Below are 25,948 nucleotides of genomic sequence, written 5' to 3' on the forward strand. Positions count from 1 at the left end.
ATATTTGTTGCAACTGATGAGTCAATATTAATACCTTATTATTAACAAAAGCCTATAGTTCACTCTTCGTGTTGTGTATTCTATGAGTTTTGCTAATTGCATAATGGCATGTATCCATGAATACAGGATCAAATAGAAGACTTTCACTGCCCTAAAATCTCTGGAGTTCCACCTACTCATCTTTCCCTCCTCTCCCCAAACCCCTGGCAACCACTGATCCTTTTTCCCATCTCTGTAGTTTTGCCTCTTCTAGAAGGTCATATAATTAGAATCAGACAGTATGCAGTATTTTCAAAGTCTCTTTCTTGTTCTTCTTTTCCCCAAGTCTTCATGCCCCTTCCATCATCTCAGAACACACACACACACACACACACACACACACACACACACGTTTCCTCTAAAACAGAATAGAAAAGTTGAGAAAAAGATAAAAGCCTGTAACTAGCATAGCTCACAACCTCATTAAGGGCATTTGGGGGGTCATTTTCTATCTCTGCCTACCTTCCTATCAGGAAGTAAGCACTGACTTTTCACCCCACTTAGGAGAGCCCGGCCTCTCCTCCCAGCTCGGTCTGCTCACTTCTTATTTCCCTAGAAGCAAGGGCCTCTTTGCCTGTGCTGTGTCTGGGTGGTAATTACTTTGTGTCTGTTCTGCTGCCTTCAAATTATTTTTCCCACCTTCAGAGTAATTGCCTCCCACTTCTTGACTGTGATCTTCTACAGGGCGCAGGGGACCTGTCTCTTGACTCTAATGTTTTTACTTCTGATGTAAAAAAGTCCCCTTGAACTTGCATTTACAGACACCAGCAAAGCCTGAGTGTCTTCACATCAGCGGACAGGTCCCGAGGGAAGGGTGTTTGCAATTACAGCCAGAGCTGGCTGAGGGATCAGAGAGCTGCCAGGCTGGTGAGGTCTGGCCTGGGGAGCATCTCTGATGAGTGATGGGGTCATTATTATGAATGTTATGTGGGGATGTGGGTAAAGTCCCATGGCAGGAACGCTTTTCTCCCTTTATCTTGTCTCCGCTGTAAAGACAGACATACATATACATACATATATGCATAGACCCCAACGCAGCCCAGCTAGGGTGTGGGGAAGTGAAGTGAGACCAAGGATTTCTCATATGTTCTAGAACAATCCTTCCACAGGGCCTCTGTCTTCTCAAAGTCTCCTCCTGCCAGGTCATCTTCTCTCCGGGGGCATGAGTGTGGCTTAGTCCTAAATTGGAGGACTGATTTCCTTTTTTTCCAGCTTTTTGGTTCTAACATCTAATAATTTATATATTTTGTTGAGATGTAGGTTTTCTCTCTATGGAGATATTTTCTCCGTTTTTGTTTCTTGCAGGGAAGATTAAAAGAATACCTAGTTGATCCTAGCCTCTTGCATCAGTATAGCACTTTTTTGGGGAACCCACCTTTCTCTTGCTCCTCACTGTGTGTGTCTAAGTTCTGTGCTGCAGAACGTTGATAATCATCCCTTCTAGCCTGTTTGGTAAATCTATGTCCCTGTGGGTGGGCCTAGTGTCCCCTGAAGAAAGGAGGCACACCCAGTGTTAACCATATAGGGACCAGGCCATGCCTATCTAGAAAATTCCATTTTAGGAGGCATAGAAGGGACCTCCCAGTCTCTCCACTTTAGTTTCAGCCTTTGAGGAGTCTTGATATCCTTAGGGTGGTCCAGAGTTTCAGGGGTTCAAGATCACCTCCTTGATGGGGAGGTGTGATGGCTGGTCTGCTCTGTGCCCTAAGTTGTCTGGTTATTTCTCGCCTGTTCATTCCCTTCAGTTAACCTAAGGCATTTAGAAAAGACCCCTTGGAACCTTACAAACTTATCTCCAAAACACTTCTGAATTCAGGCAAGGTCCTCGCCTCGTCATTTCAGGGGAGTTATAGAGACTATAGTGCCTCCCAAGATCAGCTGCAGTAGCAAGGCATGTTCCAGAGTCCATGTTTTCAAACCATGACTCGTATTTTAAAATAGTCACCATAGCCCATCATTATCTTCTGAATCTTAAAGCATCCTTATAAGGTGATACTACTCTTGCTTCCTTGTTGCAGATGAGAAACTGAACATTTGAGACTCTGTATTCCCACTACCCATTCGCATTTGACATCCTCTATCTTCTGCTGTCTTTGGAGGGTCTGTGCTGCATATTAGAAGAGGAAGTTGACATTTTTGTTGGACTTTTTGCAACATGCAAAAGCACCTTTGCATCGTTGGTGTAGCTGGATGTTTGAAGTCTGTGTGCAGAGCAAGACAGAATTGTTTTTTTCCTTTCCTTCCTTCCTTCCTTCCTTCCTTCCTTCCTTCCTTCCTTCCTTCCATCCTTCCTTTCTTCCTTTCTTTCTCTCTTTCTTGGAGAATGACACTGCAGTCCCTGGGAGTTATGTGAAATACATGGGGGAGAAACCACATACCAATAGATGGAGGAAGCAGTACTCAAAATTATTTCAAGTCCAAGACTCCTTCCTCTGGTGCTTTATTTTGGCCTAATTCAGAAGATGGCCAGATGTGGAAATGCCCAGGATTGTGAACACAGTGACAGCACAGAGTCAAATACGGAAGGACCCCCAAGCCCCAGTGGACCACAGCCCTCCTGAATCAGGGCTTTCTGTACATTTGCCTGGCACATCTCCTGGCCATTCTGGAAATGACCACAAGGACTCCTATGGATGTGTCAAATATCTCAGTGTGTCAGTTAATAGGCTCTGACGAAGGGCCAAAACACTGCGGAGATTTGAAACAATTCTGTGGATACCTTGGTCCTCTACCTGATTTCACCAGCTCACAGAAAACCAAGGGAAGAACTTGATGTTTTTTTCTGCTTCGAGGATCCCAGTGATTATTCTCTTTCTCTGTTTCAGCCACCACAGGCTACTGACAGACTGTAACGCTCTGACAACTCCTGAACACCAGAGGTGAGAAGGATATTTACATCTGAGGATCTTGACTACTTGGTGGGAAGGAATTACCTGCTAAGTATGGTCTCAGAAAGAAGTTCTTTCAGAGGTTGTACGAGGACAAGCTGAAGAAACTAAGCCATAGCTCTGTGGAATCGTAACAATATTCCAAGACAAATGTTTCTCAGGGCCTGGGGTTATATTTCCTACATCTGTCACACACTCAGGGTGTGACATGGGGGAATGTACTTCCCCTCCCTAAGCCACAGATCCTCATCTATAAAGCAGGGAGCTTGGAATTCGAAGGTCCCCAATATCAAGCCTTGACCGGGGTCAGGTTGACGATTCAGAAGCTCAGGCTTATTGAGAAAGGACGTAACCAGGTTGGGGCAGGGCTTGTATTGAATGACGAGAAAGGGGCATGGTGATCAGGACATGAGCCAGTTTGGAAAGAAAGTCTAAAAAAGTCTGATCTGGTGGCCCAAGAGGACAGCGGGCATCTCCTAGGAGTGACAGCCAAGCCAGGTCAGGCTCTGGGCAGGCTGCCTAGTTTGGGGAATGGCATTGATGTGCGGGGAGAGAGAGGACAGGTGTCAGGGCCCAAGCCAAATGAACTGGAGGTCAGGATGGGGCATTAGTTCTAAACAAGGTGCCTGAGTGCAAAGTAGGCCTGAGTCAAAACCCATTCACCCAGACAACACAGCATGACTGGGTGGCCACAGACAGACCCGCTCTGGGTACAGGGGACCCCGGGTTTAAGACAGCAAGAGTAATTCTAGGCTCATTTGCCTTCTCAGGGCAAATATATGTCTTGGTTGGAGGGTTGGAGAAGCTGGACAGACACTTTTAGAGCTGAAATATGGTATTTCCACTTTAATCTAATTAAAAATAACAATAGCCAGTACACAAGGGTTGCTTTCTCTGTGCCACAGTATTCTAAGTGCATCCCATGTGTGAACCCCTGGGCAGGCTGGTTTTAAAGCTTTTTCTTGTTAAACACTATGGTAGAAAACACTTTTTTGTTGTTGTTGTTGTTGCCAAGATCAAACTATGGCAATATCCATCCCTCTAACTATGACCTATGCCACCACTGAAGAAGCCAGGCAAACATATAGAGAGTGGGGAGGGGTAAATGGAAACCTGTTTAGACTGAAGACTCTTAGGAAAGAAGGGTCCTTTCAATGACAGCATCCATGTGGGTTTCATTGTCAGTCCTTCCTTTTCCAGCGTGATCACGTGATTAATCACACTTGCGTGCTTCACCAGTCACCCCTGCGTCTTTCCAGCAAGGAGTCCGTGTTCCCAAGCTGGAGGTGTCTCCAGGCACCATCCTCCAGTTTCTCCTACAAATGTCTCTTAGGTTCCCCTAGGTTTGGATGTAGGGTGACTGTGGAGAAACTCATGTGGGATATTAAAAATGCTATAAGAAATACTTTTTAAATGTTTTAATCACATTTATCACACGTCGGAAAATGTAAAATCACACGTTCCTATAATGTCTGTCGTTTCTGACCACACTCCTGGGGAATCAGGTGTGTGAGGCACACTTTGGCTTTCTAACACTAATTACATATTATTTTAATTAAAAAAATTTTTTTGTATTGATGTAGAGTTGGTTTAAAATGTTCTGTTAGTGTTAAGTGTACAGCAAAGTGATTCAGTTATATGTAGACATATATTTCTTTTTCATATTTTTTTCCCATATAGATTATTACAGAATATTGAGTAGAGTTCCCTGTACTATAAGGTAGGTCCTTGTTGATTATCTGTTTTATATATAGTAGTGTGTATATGTTAATCACAAACTCCTAATTTATCCCTCCCTAACCCATATGATACTGACACCATAATCTCTCTTCCGTCTCTCTAATCTCACTAAAAATGCCCTAGTTCTGACCTTCACTATTTCTTTAATCGCTGTCTGACTTACCTCCCTGCCTCTCCTATCTCTTCACTTCAATCTGTCCTCCACGCCCTCAGAAGCAGCAGCTTCTGGCTCAGAATCGTCATAAGCCTCCTGTCACTTACAGATCTATATCCAGAATCCACATTCCACAACTAAATCCCCTAAGAACCCCCCTAAATACCCACTCCTATCTTAGCTTTCACTCATGAGTTTCATACTCTCCAGGCGCAGCAGACCTGATCATGTTCTCAGTGTCCCTAACTTAGTCTTTTCCATCTGTCAAAAATATTCTTTCCCATCTCCACCTGTGAGTAATTAATATTGGAAAGTCCATTTCCGTTTTCAGTGTCCAAATCAAAGGCCAACTCCTCCAAGAAGTCTTTTTTTTTTTTTTTTTTTTTTTGCGGTACGCAGGCCTCTCACTGTTGTGAACTCTCCCATTGTGGAGCACAGGCTCCGGACGCACAGGCTCAGAGGTCATGGCTCACGGGCCCAGCCGCTCCGCGGCATGTGGGATCTTCCCGGACCGGGGCACGAACCCGTGTCCCCCGCATCGGCAGGCGGACCCGCAACCACTGCGCCACCAGGGAAGCCCAAGAAGTCTTTTTTTAAAAAAAAATCTATCTATCTATCTACCTACCTACCTACCTACCTATTTTTGGCTGCGTCCAGTCTCAGGTGCGGCATGCAGGATCTTTTGTTGCTTCGCAAGGGCTCTTCATTGTGGCATATGGGCTCCTCTCTAGTTGTGGTGCGTGGGCTCCTCTCTAGTTGTGGTGCGAGGGCTCCTCTCTAGTTGTCACGCGAGGGCTCCTCTCTAGTCGTGGCATGCGGGCTTCTCTCTAGTTATGACATGGGCTCCAGAGCGTTTGGGCTTAGTTGCTCCACGGCATGTGGGATCTTAGTTCCCCAACCAGGGATCGAACCCCTGTCCCCTTCATTGGAAGGCGGATTCTTAACCACTGGACCACCAGGGAAGTCCCCCACGAGGCCTTCTTATACCTCCAACCTCATACCTCATCATTAGAAAGGATAACATCCGACTCTAAATCCCCAATGCTAACTTCCTTACCTCTATCTTACTTCCTCTAAGAATTGCAGGTATCCCTGCTATCCAAGAGTAGAGGGTTCCTGGGAGGTCTTTTGTAAGGTGAAATGGCATAAAGTGAAGAAGCAATTACCTTAGGACAGTCTTGCCAATGGATGCACAAAATAAATCGAGTTAAAGCAGAGTTGCTCATAGACACAGTTCAAAGCTATGGCAGCTTGAAGCTGAGATACTGAGTGCCATTCTTGGGGAAAAAGCTTGGCAGTGTCTCTCTCGATGCTTGGGGTGGAAGCTGTCTTTATAAGACTTACTGCAAAACCAACACCGAATGCTATTTTTGCTTTTCGTCTTTTTTTTTTTTTTGTAAAAGTGAAAATCCTCTTGGGATTTCTCTCAGTGAAAACAGGTACTAATGTAGGTCGTTTGTAAAGTGAACTTTTGAAAAGTGGGAGAGACCTGTACCTGTGTTTATGTCCACATTAACCACTGGCTGGGATCACCATATTCTCCAAACCAAAACTGTCCTGGCACACAATAAGCTCATGGTAGTATGGTAGGTTGCAACAATGGGCCCAATTCTTCATCTCTATCTGCATCTACACTCTTTGCCTTACGATTTCGAAGTGCCCACCCATCCAACTCTGACTCTGGGTTTGGCCATGCTGTTTACTTTGGCCAATAGATGGAGTGGAATGATGATGTGCTAGTTCTAACTTCAAGCCCAAGAGACATTGCCTGTTTTCAGGTGCTTTCTTGAAGCTCTGCCAAAGTCTTATAAACATGCCTAGATCAGCTGGCTGGAGGGTACAAGACACATGGAACAGAGCAGAGCCACTCCGTTTGCTACAGTTGAGACCATCATAGGTAAGTTAGACATGTGAGCAACCCCAGCCAAAAATCAGCAGAGCCTCTAGATTACTTCCCAACTTACCCAGAAGCATAAGCAAAAAATTCTTATATTGGAAGCCACCAAGGTGTTGTGGGTGTTGGTGACATGGCATGTTTTTAACCAGAGGTAACTGATGCAGGTGAACCAAAATGCATCCAGCCATCTTAGGTGTCAGTAGACCCTCCTCCCTAAAAGTTTTACATATAATGATGAAGAAAAGAATATATATACATATATATGTATATGTACATATATATATATGGCACATATATATATCAATATATACATACACACAATTGTACCAAATTATATGTGTAGTTAAATTAAAATACTAAATATGCATACACACTATAAACATAAAACACATACATGTATGATGTTTCTATACGTACATGACATCTGTGTATTTATATAGATGTGTCCCTGAAGGTGCACATAAGAAACTGCGGTAAACTCCTAGAGAATGGGATAGGGGAGTGGGGTAAAGGAGAGAATTTAGAGTTTGTTTTTTATTCCTTTATGTATTTCTTGACCTTATAATGAATATATCATAATGTAATAAGTTAGAATCTGATTAAAATAAATAAAATAATTCATGCTAACTGTAGAAAATTTGTCTGTAAGAAAGAATAAAGCAAACATTTTAAAAGCCTCTCATGCATATTCTTTATGGATTCTCTCTCGAGATGACACACATACTATATTTTCGTCAATTCTTTTAGCATTTCATCTTTACTCTTTGAAATTTTAGTCAGTTTAAATCAAATTAGGTCAATTATATGAGGTAAGTGGTGGTGGGGGGTATTTGTCTTTCTCTAAACCCCAAAATATTTAACCAATCATCCATGCCATATTTATTTAATTTAATAATCCTACCCCACACTTTGAATTATTTAATACTCATATATTTATTCTGTATTTGAATTACTGTAGCTTTTTAGTATGTTTTGACATCTGGTAGGGCAGATTTTACCTTTTACATTGTATTTTATTTTTTTACATTTTGAGCCATTTTCATGCATTTCTTTTGTCTAGCTGAATCAGAAACAGGCTGTCAAGTTTTCAACAAAGATACATGTAGAATTTTGAAACTGTTTCTCTCACTAATTTGGGTATTTTGTTCCTTTCCTCCTCCTTCTCCTTCTTTTCCTTCTTCCTCCTTTACCTCTTTTTAAGAATCTCCATTTCTCCCTCACCCTCCCCCTCTCCTTCTCATGCTCCTTCATCTTGCTCATTTCTTCATCTTAATCTTCATCTCTTTATGGATTGCTATTTACAAGATAAATATTCAAGCATACAGAAAATAAAAATATCGGTCAAATCTTGACAGGTTGTGTTTGGTGTATGCGTTAGATACCTTAAGATGGAGATCTGAAATGTTACAGAAACAGGCATATTCCTCCACCCAAATTTCCCTCCACCCTCCACAGTAACCACAGTTATGAAATTGGAGTGTACTCTGTCTGTGCATGTATTAACATTTACTTTCACAACACACATTTACCCATAATCATGTGTAGTATTGTTTTGTATATTTAAAACTTTCGTACAAAATGTTCCATGCTGAGCATGTCCTTTTGCATCTTGATTGTGTGTGCATGGGGGGGGGGCAAAATAGGTAACTTGTCTTCATGAAGATCCTGCATATATCTTGTTTAGTTTTACTCTCGATTATTTAGACTATTTTCATGGTCTTAATGCAAAATTTACATGACTCCAACTTTGTTGATGGCCAATGCAACCAAATACCAGATGAGATCAGTCTTTTCCTGTTGAAGTTTGATTTCATCATATCAACCTGGTATCCAAAGTATGAGGGAACCTGTTCCATCTGGAGAATGCACATGCTCAGGCTTCTCCTTTCCTATTAGGGAACTCCTGCAGGGGAGCCCTGCCTGTGATCTTCATCTAGAAGACTAGTCCCTAACCACTGCTTGGTTCTCTTCCATCCCCTGTCCATTGAGCCTAGGACTATGCCTGTTTGATCAGAATTGTGGTCCCAGTCTTACCCTGTATTTGGTACCAGTATAGTACAACCTTTAAGCCCCTAAACTATGCACCAACTAGATTTTCCCAGATATGTCTCCATAGACATCCCCAACTTCATCTTAAACCAGATTGAACCTCTCATATTCCAGACTGGCTGTTGTCCCACCAGGTATTTTGGTGGTGTAGTGATTTATTTTGTTTTTATGTATTCATTTGAGTTCCTACCACCTCTATCATCTAGGTTCACGTTTTCTCCTGATTCTAACATCCTGATTTGGCCAGATACAGAAACTATACCCAAGATGGCAAAAGCACTTTTCCCACATGATAACCATAAATTACTGGTGGTGATTTAATGAAAAAACTGTGTTAAGAATAATTTAGAGGTAATATCTGGATTTGGTCAGAAAGAGCTATCTGCCACTGGCAGGTCCAATCCTTATGTTCTTGCTATCACTTGTTTTATGCCTTCCAAGACGAGAATTAATGATTATAATACTTTTAACCATAAACAAATATGAGCCAATGAGGGTAGTAAGAAAACAACAAGGTGCAAAAAGAAAATAAAAATCTAGGTGGGGCACCATTTTACTATTTCCATATATTCATGTATACATAGTTATTTTCTATGTGTAAAATAATCACACTATAGTACGTATAGAGGGGTGGAAAGGTGGAAGACAGTCCTTAAAGTTATTTCATGTGGCATTTTATGTCTTCCAAAGAGGGTTGCAACTATATCTCTCATATCTCAGGCTTTTCTGGAACATTAGAATTATACCCTATCAAGGGACAGTGTCTATGTCTGCTCCTCTTGAATCTGGGTGGGTCTCTGTGACTACTTCAACACACAGAGTACAGTAGAAGTGATGTTATATGGCTTCTGAGGCTAGATTATAAGAATGCCATGCCATTCACTTTGCTCTTTGAGGGACTCCAGCTCTTGGAACCCAGCCACCATATTGGTAGGAAGCTCAAGTGTCTGTGGAGAGGTTCTCATAGAGAGAAACCAATGCCCACTGACCGGGCTGAGTTCCCAGCCAGCAGTCATCATCAACTTGCCAGCCGTATGAGTGAGGCATCTTGAAAGTAGCTCCATCAGTGCCAAGTCAAGCAGCTTCATTGTGTTACCAAAGATCACCTCTTTCCTATCATCTTCCTTCTGAGATGGATGTAGAACTAGATTGGAAGCTGTGTTTTGATCCTGAAGATTCAAGATAAGAAAGCATTGCTCAAGTTCTGGATGAAGCAGCTACTGAAGTAATCTCCTGTGATGTTTTTTTTCTCCAGGAATCCTTGCCTATTTGCTCAGGTAACTCATAAACCTTCTTATGTCAGCATCCTAAGAATACTTATCGTGTGGTTGTGTATCGTTCTCTAGTCACCTCAAAGTGCTCCTCTTGCTTTCAAGTAATGTTTTCATGTTTTCCTGCTAGTATTCTTTCAAAGGTACAAGGTGAATATCATTAAGTGTTCAATAAAACAATCAGGTATTGCTAAGATGTGTAACAGAACTCACATTTAAAATAAGACTGTGTCGGTCAAGAAAAATAGATAAAAGTGAACGCCTTGAATTCATGACTAGAAATATACATTTCTGCTTTTATGTTAGTGTCGTCTGTTTTACCTACCTTAGTGCAAGAGATATCTAACTTCATACATGGCAACTCAACTTCTAAAACTGCTCATAAAATCCAGGCAAAATCAACTATAAGTAGTGTCAAGACTAAGGAAGGTGAAAGTCCCTGTGTTTGGCCTAGGACAGACCAAGTTTTGATTTATATGTTTATTTCTCAACACTACAAGTTGAGGGAGAATCTTAAGAAAGCCTGCTGATAATGGAATGGGTTTCCATTCAAAGCAGTGAACTCCTATTTTACTAGAAGCTAAAATGTTCTCTGCCAGAAACTTTGTGTAGTTCAGAGGCACAAATAAATTTTTAGGTCCTTTCAAACACTGTGATATTCTATATTAGAATTTAATCCTGCCCCCAAGTGCCAGTTCTTCACATTGCCACACAAGTAATCGTCCTGGGGACCTGGTCTTCCAAGAACATAGTGATCTTCATGCCTCAAGTGTGAGGCATAGATCTCTTCTTGTTAACAAGGGATAAGGTATGAATTTTCATAGGCAGAATACTCAGACGTGCAAAAATGTAACTTTATTAATTTCATTATTACTGAAACTAGTTTAGCTCTTTAGTCTCTATTTCCACTTGGCAGGGAACTTAATCTTGCTAACCTAAAGTAATTCGCCATTTCCATTTTAAAGTTTAGTTTATCTTGGGTAAAAGCTTAAATTCACAATGTTATTTCTGACCTCGTTCTTTCCTTCACACAGAGGTTATTTTAACTTCCCAGTGAGTTTTACTTTTATTGCTGTTATATCTTTTTAAAAATCAAAATTATTTGATTGGTGTATAATTATAGGAGTCTGACTTACAAACATAAAATTCACCCATTTTTAGTGTACAGTTTGTCATTTTCTACACAGATGGTCTCTGGAGGTTTTGATTGAGATAGTGCTGAATGTATAGATCACTTCTGGGAGAATTATTGTAGCAACACTGAGTCTTCCAGTCCATGAACATGGCATATCTCTCATTTTATTTAGGTTTTCTGTAATATCTCTGAGCATTGCACTGTGACTTTAGGTTTAGAGGTCTTGCACATATTTTGGTAAACTTTCCTTAAAGATTTAAAGCTGCATATAATTTTAGAAAGTGCTATGTTTTCTGGATATACTCACCAGTTTTTCATTATGAAATGTCCCACTTTATCCCTGATAATATTGCTTATGCTGAAATCTATGTTGTATAATATAAACACAGACATTTTAGCTTATTGTCCAGTGTTTGCATGGTACATAATTTTTCATTCCCTTACCTGTCTATGACTTTATATTTAAAGTGGGTGTTGTCCTATTGTCATACTCTTGGGTATTGTTTTTCTACCCCCTCCCACAATCTGTCTTCCATTGGAGTGTCAAGGTGAGTGAACTTTAATGTAATTATTGGTGTGAAAGGTTTAAATCTACAGTTTTCCTCTTTGTTTTTTATCTGTTCTATCTGTTCTTTCTTTTTTCTGCTTTCTGCCTGCTTTGGTGTTAATTATCAGTGCCATATTATTTCCACTATTGGCTTATTAGCTATTCCTTATTTTTATTTTTAGTAACTGCTCTAGGGAATACAATACACATCTTTAATGTATCCCATTTTACCTTTAAATAATATCATAAATAATTTAATGAATAATGTAAAAATCTTACAACCATATACTTCCATTTATCCCCTCCCATTTTTGTTTTCATTCACTTTTTATTTATGCACATGTTATAAATAGTGTTATTTTTACTTTAAACATATATCTTTTAAAGAAATTAAAAGTGAGAAAAAAGAGTATTATATTTACTCAGATGTATACTATTTTTAATGCTTTTCATTCTTATTGTATAGATCTAAGTTTTCATCTGGTACCATTTTCCTTTTATCTGAAGAACTTTTAATATTTATTGTTCTGAATTTCTGCTGGTGATAAATTGCTTCAGCAATTTATTTATCTGAAACATTATTTCATCTTTATTTTTAAAATATGATTTTGTTGGTATGGAATTCCAGGTTGGCAGTTCTGTTTTGCACTTTTCCCTGTGGAAGGGAAGTTGAAGGGTTTAACTTGGGGGGGGGGGCAGGTGGTTATAAGTGCCATGACTATATTTGTATTTCAGGAATATTCTGTGGACAATATTATAAAGAGTTGTTTGGCTTGGGGAAACAGAAGTGTAAAAGTGTAAAACAGAAGTGTAAAAGCAACAGAAACAGCTAGGAGGTTGTTAAAATAATCCAGGGGAGATATCATGGGGTCTCAAATAAGTCAAAGCAGGTGGGAATGGTGATAAGAATACTGATTTGGAAGATATATTGTGTTATTAGAATGTGGGGATCATATATAAAAGGTGATGGAGAAGATGAATCCTTGTACCTTGGTTGTGGCACGTGAGTGAGAAGAGGTCCCATTTATTGAGATGGGGGTTTACAGGAGGAGAAACAGGTTTGTGAGGTCAGTGATGACTATCTCCATAGTGGCTTAGGTTCTAGATTCAGGTAACTGTCTCGCATGCCATGTCTGGCATTCAGGTCCTCCACTAGGATGAACCCCTCATCTATCTGGGGACCAGGTACACTTCTAGCTCTTGCCACACTACTCTGCCAGTGAGATAAACTTATTTTTATCTAAGCTACTGAGCATGGGCTCTCGCTTTGGAATCTGTACACACAATATTGAGGGTCTCCTACTTCCAGGGCTCTGGTTCTGACTCCCTCCTTCTAACCTGGACTGGGCAGTTATGGATAACATCCTTAAGGTAAACTCAGTTCAGGTCAGCACCTTTGTACGTGGTGCTTGTCCTGTGGCTACTAGTCAGGGGCATCTTTTATCATGTTAGCCTCCCCAGGCTCTCGGTTTGTCTGCTTCAATCTCCCACTGGTTCCAACTCGTACAGCTGAGTTCACCCCAACTTATGACATTATTTAGACTTTTCCTTTCAACTTAGAATAGAAACAAGGATAAATCATTCAACCTCCATGGCCCATTTAACCCCTGTGTAAACTGTCTGAGGGATAGAATTATAATTACCTTTTTCAGGGACAGAGTTGACGGGGGAGACAATTAAGTCTTGCCCTGTGCTTTGAGATCTTTCAATGAAAGTCTCGGGATTATTACCATTAACAAGATACTGAAGGGCTATTTGCCAGAAATGACTCCTTTTGAGCCAGCATGTCTGTCATTAGTAATTTGGGGGCTTGGCACAGAGTCATGGGAATGTTTTAATGGCTTCTGTTCAACCCCAGAAATAGATCTCGAGGTTGCAAAAAGAAATGCTTGTTTTCTCTGTTCTCCTCTATTTCTGTACAAGTGGTGACCCTCGGGGAGACCTCAGGTTCTCTGGAAGGGGCCAATAAGTGGGCAACAGGGTCTTAAGCTGCCCCAATAAACTCTGACAGCTGACAGTGCTGGGGCTCTGTCTCAGAGACTAATTTAGAGATGGGTTATACCACCAGATAGTAACCGTGGCCTAAGCTGAATTTCTGGAGCCACCTGGAGAACTTGCTAACTCAGTGAGGTTTGGGAATTATACGTAGGAAACTCTTTCTTTAAGAAATATTTGGAAAATGTTTGCTAATTCGAACAAGTTATTTTATTCCTAAGCCAACTCCCAAATGCTTTTTCAGAGCTGTCCTTATGAGTCAAGAAAAAAAGTATTTTATGTCTAGGAGGCCTGGACTTGTTTCTAGAGAAGTGGGCAAGGAATATGTGTATCCATCCAGGCTTGTGTTTGGCCCCCCATTGGGTAAGTCCATGCTATAGCTTTGTTTTCAATTAATTAATTAAATTGTTCTTTTAAAAACTCCCTCTGCTCCAGATTTTTCCTTCAATTTTGCTCCATTCTTCGCTTTATGTTTAATCAATTATTTTCTCTGTTTGTCAAGGTATGATATACTGGAAAAAGCAGTAGCTCTATTGAGATAAGAAATAACTTTGACTGTTACTGATGGTGAACTTGGGAAAGTTGTTTAATGTCTATGAATTTCATTTCATTCTCTGAAAGATCGGATATAACACAGGGGCCCAGCAGGATGTCTGGAAATGATTGAGCCAATATAAACATAGTTATCTAAGATGTTGCAGATACAAAGGGTGTCACAAACCTGTGAAACAGATGAATATAAGCAATAGGGTATGGTGGGGACTGTGGCAAACTGGAGCATACATGCCCCATCCTCAAGGAGCTGTCATTATTCTGCTCTAATAAATGTTTGCCAGACTTCCTTCCTTTCCTCCCCCCCTCCCCCCTCTCTCCGTCCCTCCCTCCCTCCTTCCTTTCTTCTTTCTTTCCTTTCTCTCTCTCTCTTTCTTCCTTCCTTTCTTTTTAACAAATAGGAAACTCAGAAAGTGATACAAAGTTTCCTGATTTTTAAGTGTTCGAACTAATTCATTTCCTTTTGAAAAACAGTCTCGAACAGTAGAAAGATGGTTGTGGCCTGGGTTTGGCTAACAAACCACTGGTTTAACATTTATGATTTATTTTACTCTTCGTTATAAATTTCTGCCTTCTCCTTTTCTTCATCCATCTCTACTACTTTGCTTTTTCCTCCCATTTTCCCCTGACATCAACGATGTTTTCTTTACATTCTCCTAAGGTAACACCAGGTTCTTTGCTTGGGGCATATTCACATAAACCACAATTTCTACATTCTTCCATCAGTCCAACTCAAATTCCCATCTCTTTTCTCATGGCCAACAATACAAAGACAACAACAAGCCCACTGAGTTTTGAAGGAGTTAAGTCTACTCTTCCACTCCCAAGAGGAAAGTAAAGAACTACCCTTCCGACTTTTACTCAACAACAAAAAAAATTTTGGCTGTAGATATGATCACCAGGAATGCTAACTCATCAGCCACTTGGGGCCATAACTGTGGCTGCATTCACTAATCCTTGGCCACATAAATGATGCCAATCCTGAGCCTGGTAAGGAGTTGGCCTGAAGAAGTCATGACAGAGTGGCTCCATTGCCTTTCTGGAAAAATATGCTAAAGATGTCCCAACCACTGATTGTTTAATAATAAACTGTACCCTACAAGGTATGTTCTTCACCAAAAATGAAGCGATTCTTCCTAGTTGCAACATTTTGCCTTCTTTTAACTCTGTTTTTGGGAGAAATGTGACTATCCCTTTTAGAACTAGAAGACACCCCTTTGGAAATGATGTAATCATACTTTGCGTGCATGCCTCAATTTTCTGCTCCCTGACCATGGGCAGACATCACTAATTGTTAAGGGCACTCCTTCAACTGAGTCTAGATGTAGTGCAAGGTCTTTAATCTACGTGACAGCCATCACCAGTCATGTGGGGTTGGGCTGTGTGTTAAAATACAATAGGCCCAAAGTGAAAACAACCCAAATATACATTAACTGGTGAATAGATAATAAAAGGTGGCCATTCATATAATGGACTACTATTTGCTAATAAAAATGAATGGAGTATGAATACATACAGCAATGGGAATGAACCTCGAAATGTCAGGCTAAGTGAAGGAAACCAGACACATAAGACATATTGTATGAGTCCACATATATGAAATGTCCAGAAAAGGCAAATCAGACAGAAAGTAGACTAGTAATTGTCTGGGGCTGGGGTAGGAATGAGGAGTGACTGCAAACCAGCTCAAGCTTTCTATTTCAGGGCAATGGAAAAGTTCTAAAATTAGATGGCAATAATTGTACAACTTTGTAAATATACAAAAGGTGATGGAACTGTACACTTAAAACAAGTGAATTCAATGTTATGTAAATTATATTTCAACAAAAGCTGTTAAAATGTGCACACAATAGGCTTGCAGACATCAGCTATGCAGTCAGGGAGCCATGGAGGACAAGTTATTCCAGAATCTTCCACTGACTTGCTGTGTGATGTTAAAAAAGGGCTTCCTTTCTCTCTGTAGTTTCTTCATTTGTAGTTTGAGGTCTTTGAGCTGATGTTCTGTTAGGAACTTTTAAGCTCTGACAGCACCTAAGAAGAAGCAAAAGGAAGGATGGCTGCTGCTGTAATTTTGCCACAGTCACCTACCAGGCTGTCAGCTTTGGGGGAGGAGCAGAGATTAGGGACTTGCTCCCCTGTCAATGCCTGGCTCAGTGCCCTGTACAGAATGTCGAACAGCGCCTGACTATTGGTATAAGGAGATTAGGATTATGAACATCTAAGTGAGTCCAAAAACAATATGAAAGCTATTTTCTAAGACTTTCATATGGAACATGATGAATGACAGTGTGACATTTCTTCCCTGACAATTGTTTTGTTGTTGTTGTTGTTGTTTTTTCTCAGAGGGTATAAAACATTGGGAGTAAAACATCACCCATTTTTACCTGTTCTGGTTGGGTAAGTAGTTACAGTGAGGAGAAGAGGTGTGTGTGTGTGTGTGTGTGTGTCTGTGTGTGTGTGTGTGTGTGTGTGTGTGTCATGTTGGGTGTGTTGTGTTGGGTGGGGATGGGCTTTGGAGAAAGACAAACCCAAATTTCCTTCCTGGTCTTATCATTACATCCTGTGTAACATGCATTTAACTTTTCTGAGTCGTCTGTAAATGGGGGTAATCTAACCTACCTCACAAGATATTTTGAAGTTTTAAGAGATCTACACTAAATAGCTAGTGCAGTTCCAGAAACATATTGGGTACCTCCTCAATGTTTGTCTCCTATATTCCTGTTCCCTATGCCCTCCTCTACCAAATTCAGGGGCTGCTTGGAGATGGTTTGGTCTAGATAGCAAAGACAAAGGAAGTCATGCAATTGTCTGTTAATTAGATACACAAATGTAGTCAATGGAAGAGGCCATGTTAGTTGTAGGGGAACCTGGCTCTTCTGAGGGACTGTTAGCTTAGCTTTCTGACCTGTGACTTAGGAAATCACTCCTGCATTGCTACTTTACCCTTCTTTTATTGTCTCTTTGAACTTCAGCTTCTCAAATTGGAGTTATACCTTTTTGGTAAGGATTTTTGGAATAATGAATATTCCTTTGCACCAAAGCCAGGCCAAAACCTCAGAGAATTCTCTCTAAGACAAATGCCCCAGGAGCCCACCCAAACCTTTGACTTCACATTTGGCCAAAGCATCCAAGTTTCTGTTTCTGCTTTGGGACAAACCAGTGGCTGTGCTTTCAACGCATGTGTCCTTTTAAGACCAAGCCAGAAAACTCTGGAAGCCTGGGTGCTGTCAGATTTTGCAGGGCCACACACACTAAGGGACAAAACCAACTTTAGCAGGACTTTGCATGTCTCATTCCAGTCACAGAGATGCAGGGGTGTGATAAATATTCTTTAGGGCCACGGGAGGAAAGGGGATGAACATTTATGGGACCTACTTTATGTATGACACTTAAAATGTTTATTTGGTCTTCTAGTCACTTATTTAAGATGTAAGAATAATTTTTATTGCACTTTTACATAAGGAAAGTGTCTCAGGCTCCTTGTCAGAACAAATCAACAATGTAAAATGCACAGGGTAAAAAGTGAAAATATTCCTACACTAGCAACCACATTTCCTCCTCCACTTGCCCTTCCTTGTTGAGATTTTATTATTTTTATTGTTTATTTTATTGGAGTATAGTTGATTTACAATGTTGTGTTAATTTCTGCTATACAGCAAAGTGATTCAGTTATACGTATATATATACATTCCTTTTTTTTTTTTTTTTGGCTGTGGCGTGCAGCTTGTGGGATCTTAGTTCCCCAACCAGGGGTTGAACTTCCCCTCAGCAGGGAAAGCACGGAGTCCTAACCACTGGACCACCAGGGAATTCCCTGTATACATTCTTTTTAATATGCTTTTCCATTATGGTTTATCTCAGGATATGAAATATAGTTCCCTGTGCTATACAGTAGGACCTTGATGTTTATCCATTCTATGTATAATAGTTTGCATCTGTTAATCCCAAACTCCCCCTCCATCCCTCCTCCCTCCTCCTCCCCCTAGGCAACCACAAGTCTGTTCTCTGTGGCTGTGAGTCTGTTTCTGTTTTGTAGATAAGTTCGTCTGTGTCATATCCTTGTTGAAATTTTAATCCCAAGGGGATTGTCAAGAATGTGACCATAAATGCATATCGTTCCGCAATCCGCCTATTTGTATACCCTGCTTACCTTTCTACATGATTACGTATAGAGCTGCCTCCCTCTTTTTAATGACTACTTAGCAGTCTATTTCATGCAAGTCCTCACATTTGTATAGCTGTGCCCCATCCGTGGTCATATGCACTGTTTCCTGCTGGTTGTACACGTAACCCTCAACCTGTTTATTTGTACACCCTTGTATGTATATCCTTCAACAGAAATGTATTGAGCAAAATATGTATCAGGCGGAGGACTAGATGCTATGAATACAGCAGGAACAAGGTATAATTGCTTCCTGCCTTCATAGAGTTTGCCATCTACCTGACTATTGCATTTCAGATATATACTCCACCTTGTCCCCACCCCTGCCCTGCCCACCAATGAAATAAGAACTACCCCTGGTTTATAGATATGAAGCTTACAGCTTAAAGAAGTTTCTGATCATTCCCAAGGCCACCCAGTCCATCTGCGGCATGGCTGGGAAATATCGCCACGTCTGACTCCGGTACTCCCATGTTGCCTGTTACCTGGCCAATGACCAATATTTGGTCAGTTTCAAGCATCCAAGGAAGATATGTCAAATTTACATGTCTGGCATTGGATCTTTAGAGATCTAGGTGAGGGTAACAGAAGCAAAGAGGTTAGTTCCTGTTGTTTGTAGAACCATGACCCTACAGTCCATAAGGAGGGGCAGTGAGACGCCTGCCCCCACTATTCTTTGCGGGTCTGCCCTGGAGTTCAGCACGTCAGGTTTGCCTGAGGGCTGCTGTTTTCACTTGAAAAGCCTTGGGGAAGTCAATTCCCTGTCAGACTCAGGCTTCCTCATCTGTAAGGTGGAAAATATCAAGATCAACTGTCCTGAGTGGTTCTAAGGTTTCAGTGAGCCAAGGGGGTAAAATGTTTAGCATAAAATGTCAGCTGTTATTATTGTTCTTATATTATTTTTTTTCTTGTGCTAAATCTGATTGCCCTCTGACTTGTTCTGACAGCTCTGAGCCCAGCACCTGCTTCCTCACCACCTTTGCTGTCCTTAGGAGCCCTTGGGCATTTCTTGGTATGGCCTTAGTTTCCATCTTAAGAGAATGTGAACATGATCTGGCCTCAGTATAGTCCAGGGGTGCAAGGAGGCTGCTAATTAGAAATGGAAGGGTAGGCGCAGCTAATGGTTTTCTGAGCAGCCATTTACACTCACAGTTTGGGAACTGGGTGTGATTTCTTCTTAGAATAACTCCGTAGAGATTTGTGGCCTGTGGTCACCTACTTTCCAGAGTCTCCTCTGTCCTTTGAAGACCCAGCTTTGGAACTTGGCCCTTTGGCCCAGCTCTCACTGCCAGGCTAGACAAGCACAGATATTATTTGTCAAGCTTGGGCCGGATTATACGGCCAGGACATTTACCAGTGGGCCAGGCCATCCCTTTCCCGATCTGGGCTCTCAGCCACGGCTGGAGAGATGCCAGCAGGGAGGAGGCATGGCCTGTGCAGGGCTGAGATGGGTGATGGCTGCTGGGAGCCCGAGCTGGCCCGCAGCTAAGTGGGAGGAATGAGTGACATCAGCCCCTCCCAGGCAGCAGGTTCAGACAGGAGGAGAGGGAGGCCGCCTGCTCTGGGTCAGCGGGGGCACTGGCAGCCAGGAGAAGGGCCCTCCCAGCCTGGACTCCTCAGGGCCTGCCCGTTCTGTTGGGGAAACCTGTTGGGTAAGCTCCCATGTGTTTCCCCATAGGGCTGAGTCTTGTGGTCCAGGTTGGAAAGTGGAGCGAGGGGAGGGAGCTCTTTTTTGACTCTGACTTGTATTTGAGAAGCTGCCAAAGGGTGGTTTATGTTTCTTAAACAGAGGTGTGTTATGATAGGGAGGCTGCTTCTGTGGAGGTGATGGCGAGCCGTGCCCGAGGCTGGGCCTCCTTGGCGTGTCCCTTTGCCAAGCCCGTGGGCAGCATGGTAAAGGGAGCCGATGGCCGGATTTCGGGGGGAGCCCGTTCAGCCGCCCCCGACACAGAGTGTGTGGCATTGGGGGTAGTCAGATCGCCTCACTGGATTCCGCGTTCCTCGTCAGCTAGATGGGAATAATGGTCTCCCCCTCTCAGGGCTCCTTAGTGAGTGTTCCTTTGCTACAGGCTTCCTCTGTACCATTCCATCTCTCTTACAAATATGATCTCACTTAATCCTATAAAGACTAACTTGATGCAGGTGCTATTATTAGCCATATTTCACAGAGGAGGCACCGACCAAATAATTTGGCCAAGGTCTTATAGCAAAATTGGCAGAAGTGAGATCTGTCCCCATGCCGACTGGCTCCGACGTCTCCAATCTTAACCACGATGCTATGCTTCCCAGAACTTGCCTAGGACGCTGGTCCTCTCCCTTCAAACACGTAACTCACTTTGGAAGAGCCCAAATGTAGATGTGATGATCTGATGAATACATGTCTCTTTTATTGGAGTTTGAGCTATCCCTCTTGGTTTTCATTCACCGCCGTATCCCCGGGTCCTAGCTCTGGAACTAAGACGAAACTTCCCTGCAGCACATGTATGAGAGACTGAAGGCAAGATCAAACAAGATAAAGAAATAATGGGTGATTCCATCTGAAGCCACCTGGCACTGCTCTGAGCTCACAATAGGCACTTGGGAAATGTTTAAACCTGGGGCATACTCGCTGTGGGGCTGAGTTTACCCAGTGACTGCATTCCTCGGTGTAGCATGATCGTTCATGAGTGGAATCACCCCCATGTGGCAGCCATTGGAGGGATTTATTTGCCTTAGCCACAGATGAGGAAGAAGGGCAGGGAGCACGTTTTGCAGGCAGGCCAGCACCGTGGACCTCACAGACCTTCCAAAGCTTTCAAGGGTGGCCTCACCCAGTATCTGCCCGAAGTACCTCCTGCTGAGCCTTGAAAGCTGACTCAGCCCAAGCTGCCTTGGGGAAGAACATTTCCGATACTCTGCTCAGCAACCTAAATCCTGTCTTCAGCTTCTCCTTCAGCCCTAATGAGAAGCATCTCCAGAGTGCCAGGTGGTTGAACGTCCTCAAGAAGGAGGCAGGGGAGAACCCGGCTTCCAGGTTGTAAGTTCTCCCCTCGCTTCTCTGCAGCCTCTGTGTTTGTGGAGCCTGCAGGTGTGAGAGAAGTCGAGGGCCAGCCTTGCACTGTGGTCCTTAGATGGACACTCTCTGCAGCCTGTTTGCGTCTTTTCCCTTCTCCTGGAGGCAGAAGCAAAGGGACGGTGCACGTGTGTATCCATGCAAGGAGATACTCAGCACCCCATTTCTAATTCTGAGGACTCACATGTTCGTGGGAAATCTGATGTCTCGTCAAAAATTCTGCTAAACTTGGCAAGGGTAATTCCCTCTTCTATCACACTCCCCCCGAGCCTCCCAGTCAAGTTCCTGAGCACATTGAACGCTGCCTCTGGGAATGGCAGGCTTTGCGGAGGGTTTGGCTGGTACAATGCAAACATGCTACCGGTCTGACAGACAGACAGGCTCCAATGAAAGCCTAGATCTAATCGCTCTCTAAGTCAGAATGGATAATTTGGTTAGATAACATCAGAAAAATAAATCTGCCGGCATATTATGTTTACATGTATTTAAGTTCTGTTAGCAAAGAGAATATTGGAGGAACGGGTTTGAAACAACACTTCATAGGAATAGCATCAGGCAATGAATAAATAATGACTTTGGTTTCTTTGCCCAAAGGGAAACCCAGTCAATCAGAAAGTCAACACAGATTTCTTAAGAGCCACGTTTTGGAACCAGGGAAGCCCTTCAATGGGACTCGCTTGCCCCTGCCCTAAATTCTGCATCTGGAGTGGTAATAAAGCCAGAGAAAGACTGTGTCAGTAGGAGAAATTGATTTGATTCTTTTCCTCAGCAAATGCCTTCATCACCTGTTTGAAGAGTTCACCAGGGCCAGGCTGGCTGTTTAAGTTAGAAAGTGATCTTATACTGGGGCAAGATAGTTCTCGGGATTTGTGGCTGAGGATTTTATTTTTCAGGGAGGTGTCCTCATGTGCTAAAGACAATATCTTGGTTCAGAAAAAACAGCTCAACAGTTATGTGGATGCTTGGACGGGACTGTTGCCTCCTAACATTGCTACACCTGGGGTATGTGCCAGGGCCCCTGATTTGCAGTATGAATCTCTTTATCCATTTAGGGTGAGGGGGTGGCAGTTTCTGCTACACTCCCCACAGGTGGCTTGACTCTTAATCAAACTCCTTTGGATTCACATGAGGAGTCATCTCCAGGAATCTGATGGCTGCTCAAAAGTGTATACCTGTTGATGTGGGCAGTGTGAGTCTCAGAAGATCTGAGGGCTCACCTGCTAACATGAGGCTGTGATCTTGTCAACAAAAGCAGTATATAAATCTGTGTGATTGAATTTATAACTTAGACTTTTATACAAAGGCTATTCCAAAATAGAGAAATATAATATTTGGTTAGATTACGTTGACTTAAGAATATGGTTATTAATCTGAAAGGGAGGAAGGTTGGAATCAGTCATTTCAGAAATGTTAGAAGTCTTGCATTGTGGATGAATCAAATGTACCCATGGTGTCTTGCACAATCTTGTTTCTTTCTTTTTTTTTTAATTTTACATACTTATATTTCTCCAAAATTATTATACCTAGTATTATCTCAACAATTTATATTAATCATTCCCTTACTAAAGTAAGCAGCTTTTGTTTTTCCAGAGGTAAGAGAAAACTAGAATACAGGAACCAAAAACAGTCCAGCTAATTTTTTCCACACACATTTTAGATCACTTTGACAATTTTTAAGGTAGAAAAATCAGCATATACATTATACCACTTAAAGATATTGTCAGGGCTTCCCTGGTGGTGCAGTGGTTGAGAATCTGCCTGCTAATGCAGGGGACATGGGTTCAAACCCTGGTCTAGCAGGATCCCACATGCCGCGGAGCAACTAGGCCCGTGAGCCACAACTACTGAGCCTGCGCGTCTGGAGCCTGTGCTCTGCAACAGGAGAGGCCGCGGTAGTGAGAGGTCCGTGCACCGCGATGAAGAGTGGCCCCCGCTTGCCACAACTAGAGAAAGCCCTTGCACAGAAACAAAGACCCAACACAGCAAAAATAAATAAAATTAATTAATAAAGATATTTTCATATCTTGTTAAGGTACAGTCATTTATATATAAAATAAAGGTCAATTAAAACTATATTTAATAACTAATATTTACATCTTTTTCTTTCTTAAGAATTGCCCACAAATCCAAAGCTTATGGATTAATTAACTTAATATTAATTAACTAAATGTTAGCCTAAAGTTGACTAAACATATGGAAATTACAATTTAAGCAAATACATTATGACCATACATACGATTTGCAGCATTACAAGAATTCAGAAGATCAACATTTTGAAAAAGACATGTATTATTACAAGTTCATACAATTAAACATGATTCTATATTGTTGTAATTTTAAATAATTTGTAGAAACAATGATAACTTTCTGAGTTCACAGAATTTATGTAGGAAGTTTTAAACTCTTAGAAAATCCTAAATTATGATAAACTAAATCCAAATCTTGCCTTAAAATATTGTGCTAACATTACATTTACATGTTTTTTTTTTTTTTTTTTTAGAGAAATAGCAGTATATTTGAGAAGGGGAAAAATTGTAACCTGGAGTGATTTTCACCGCAAGAATAAACATTTCAGGCATGATGAATATTTCATTTTTTAAAAAAAATTTTAAATTTAATTTATTTTTTTATATAGCAGGTTCTTATTAGTCATCAATTTTATACACATCAGTGTATACATGTCAATCCCAATCGCCCAATTCAGCACACCAACACCCCCAGTCCCCCATGGCTTTCCCCACTTGGTGTCCATACATTTGTCGTCTACATCTGTGTCTCAACTTCTGCCCTGCAAACTGGTTCATCTGTACCATTTTTCTAGGTTCCACATACATGCGTTAATATACGATATTTGTTTTTCTCTTTCTGACTTACTTCACTCTGTATGACAGTCTCTAGATCCATCCACGTCTCAACAAATGACTCAATTTCGTTCCTTTTTATGGCTGGGTAATATTCCATTGTATATATGTACCACAGCTTCTTTATCCATTGGTCTGTCGATGGGCATTTAGGTTGCTTCCATAACATGGGTATTGTAAATAGTGCTGCAATGAACATTGGGGTGCCTGTGCCTTTTTGAATTATGGTTTTCTCTGGGTATATGCCCAGCAATGGGATTGCTGGATCATACGGTAATTCTTTTTTAGTTTTTTAAGGAACCTCTGTACTGTTCTCCACAGTGGCTGTATCAATTTACATTCCCACCAACAGTGCAGGAGGGTTCCCTTTTCTCCACACCCTCTCCAGCATTTGATGTTTGTAGTTTTTCTGATGATGCCCATTCTAATTGGTGTGAGGTGATACTTCATTGTAGTTTTGATTTTCATTTCTCTAATAATTAGTGATGTTGAGCAGCTTTTCATGTGCTTCTTGGCCATCTGTATGTCTTCTTTGCAGAAATGTCTATTTAGGTCTTCTGCCCATTTTTGGATTGGGTTGTTTGTTTCTTTAATATTGAGCTGCATGAGCTGTTTATATATTTTGGAGATAAATGTTTTGTCCGTTGATTTGTTTGCAATACTTTCTCCCATTCTGAGGGTTGTCTTTTCGTCTTGTTTATGGTTTCCTTTGCTGTGCAAATGCTTTTAAGTTTCATTAGGTCACATTTGTTTATTTTTGTCTTTATTTCCATTACTCTAGGAGGTGGATCAAAAAAGATCTTTCTGTGATTTATGTCAAAGAGTGTTCTGCCTAGGTTTTTCTCTAAGAGTTTTATAGTGTCCAGTCTTACATTTAGGTCTCTAATCCATCTTGAGTTTATTTTTGTATATGGTGTTTGGGAGTGTTCTAATTTCATTCTTTTACGTGTAGCTGTCCAGTTTTCCCAGCACCACTTATTGAAGAGACTGTCTTTTCTCCATTGTATATCCTTTCCTCCTTTGTCATAGATTAGTTGACCATAGGTGCATGGGTTTATCTCTGGGCTTTCTATCTTGTTCCGTTGATCTATGTTTCTGCTTTTGTGCCAGTACCATATTGTCTTGATTACTGTAGCTTTGTAGTATAGTCTGAAGTCAGGGAGCCTGATTCCTCATACAAATTGTGAAATTTTTTGTTCTAGTTCTGGGAAAAATACCATTGGTAGTTTGATAGGGGTTGCATTGAATCTGTAGATTGTTTTGAGAAGTATAGTCATTTTCACAATGTTGATTCTTCCAATCCAAGAACATGGTATAATCTCTCCATCTGTTTGTGTCATCTTTAATTTCTTTCATCAGTGTCTTATAGTTTTCTACATACAGGTCATTTGTCTCCTTAGGTAGGTTTATTTTATTCTTTTTGTTGCAATGGTAAATGGGAGTGTTTCCTTAATTTCTCTTTCAGATTTTTGATCATTAATTTATAGGAATGCAAGAGATTTTGTGCATTAATTTTGTATCCTGCTACTTTACCAAATTCATTGATTAGCCCTAGTAGTTTTCTGGCAGCATTTTTAGGCTTCTCTATGTATATTATCATGTCATC

Source organism: Aethalodelphis obliquidens, unplaced genomic scaffold, assembly GCF_003676395.1.
Source record: "Aethalodelphis obliquidens isolate GAN/ISIS:26980383/991018 unplaced genomic scaffold, ASM367639v1 scaffold42, whole genome shotgun sequence".
In the NCBI taxonomy this organism is placed as follows: Eukaryota; Metazoa; Chordata; class Mammalia; order Artiodactyla; family Delphinidae; genus Aethalodelphis; species Aethalodelphis obliquidens.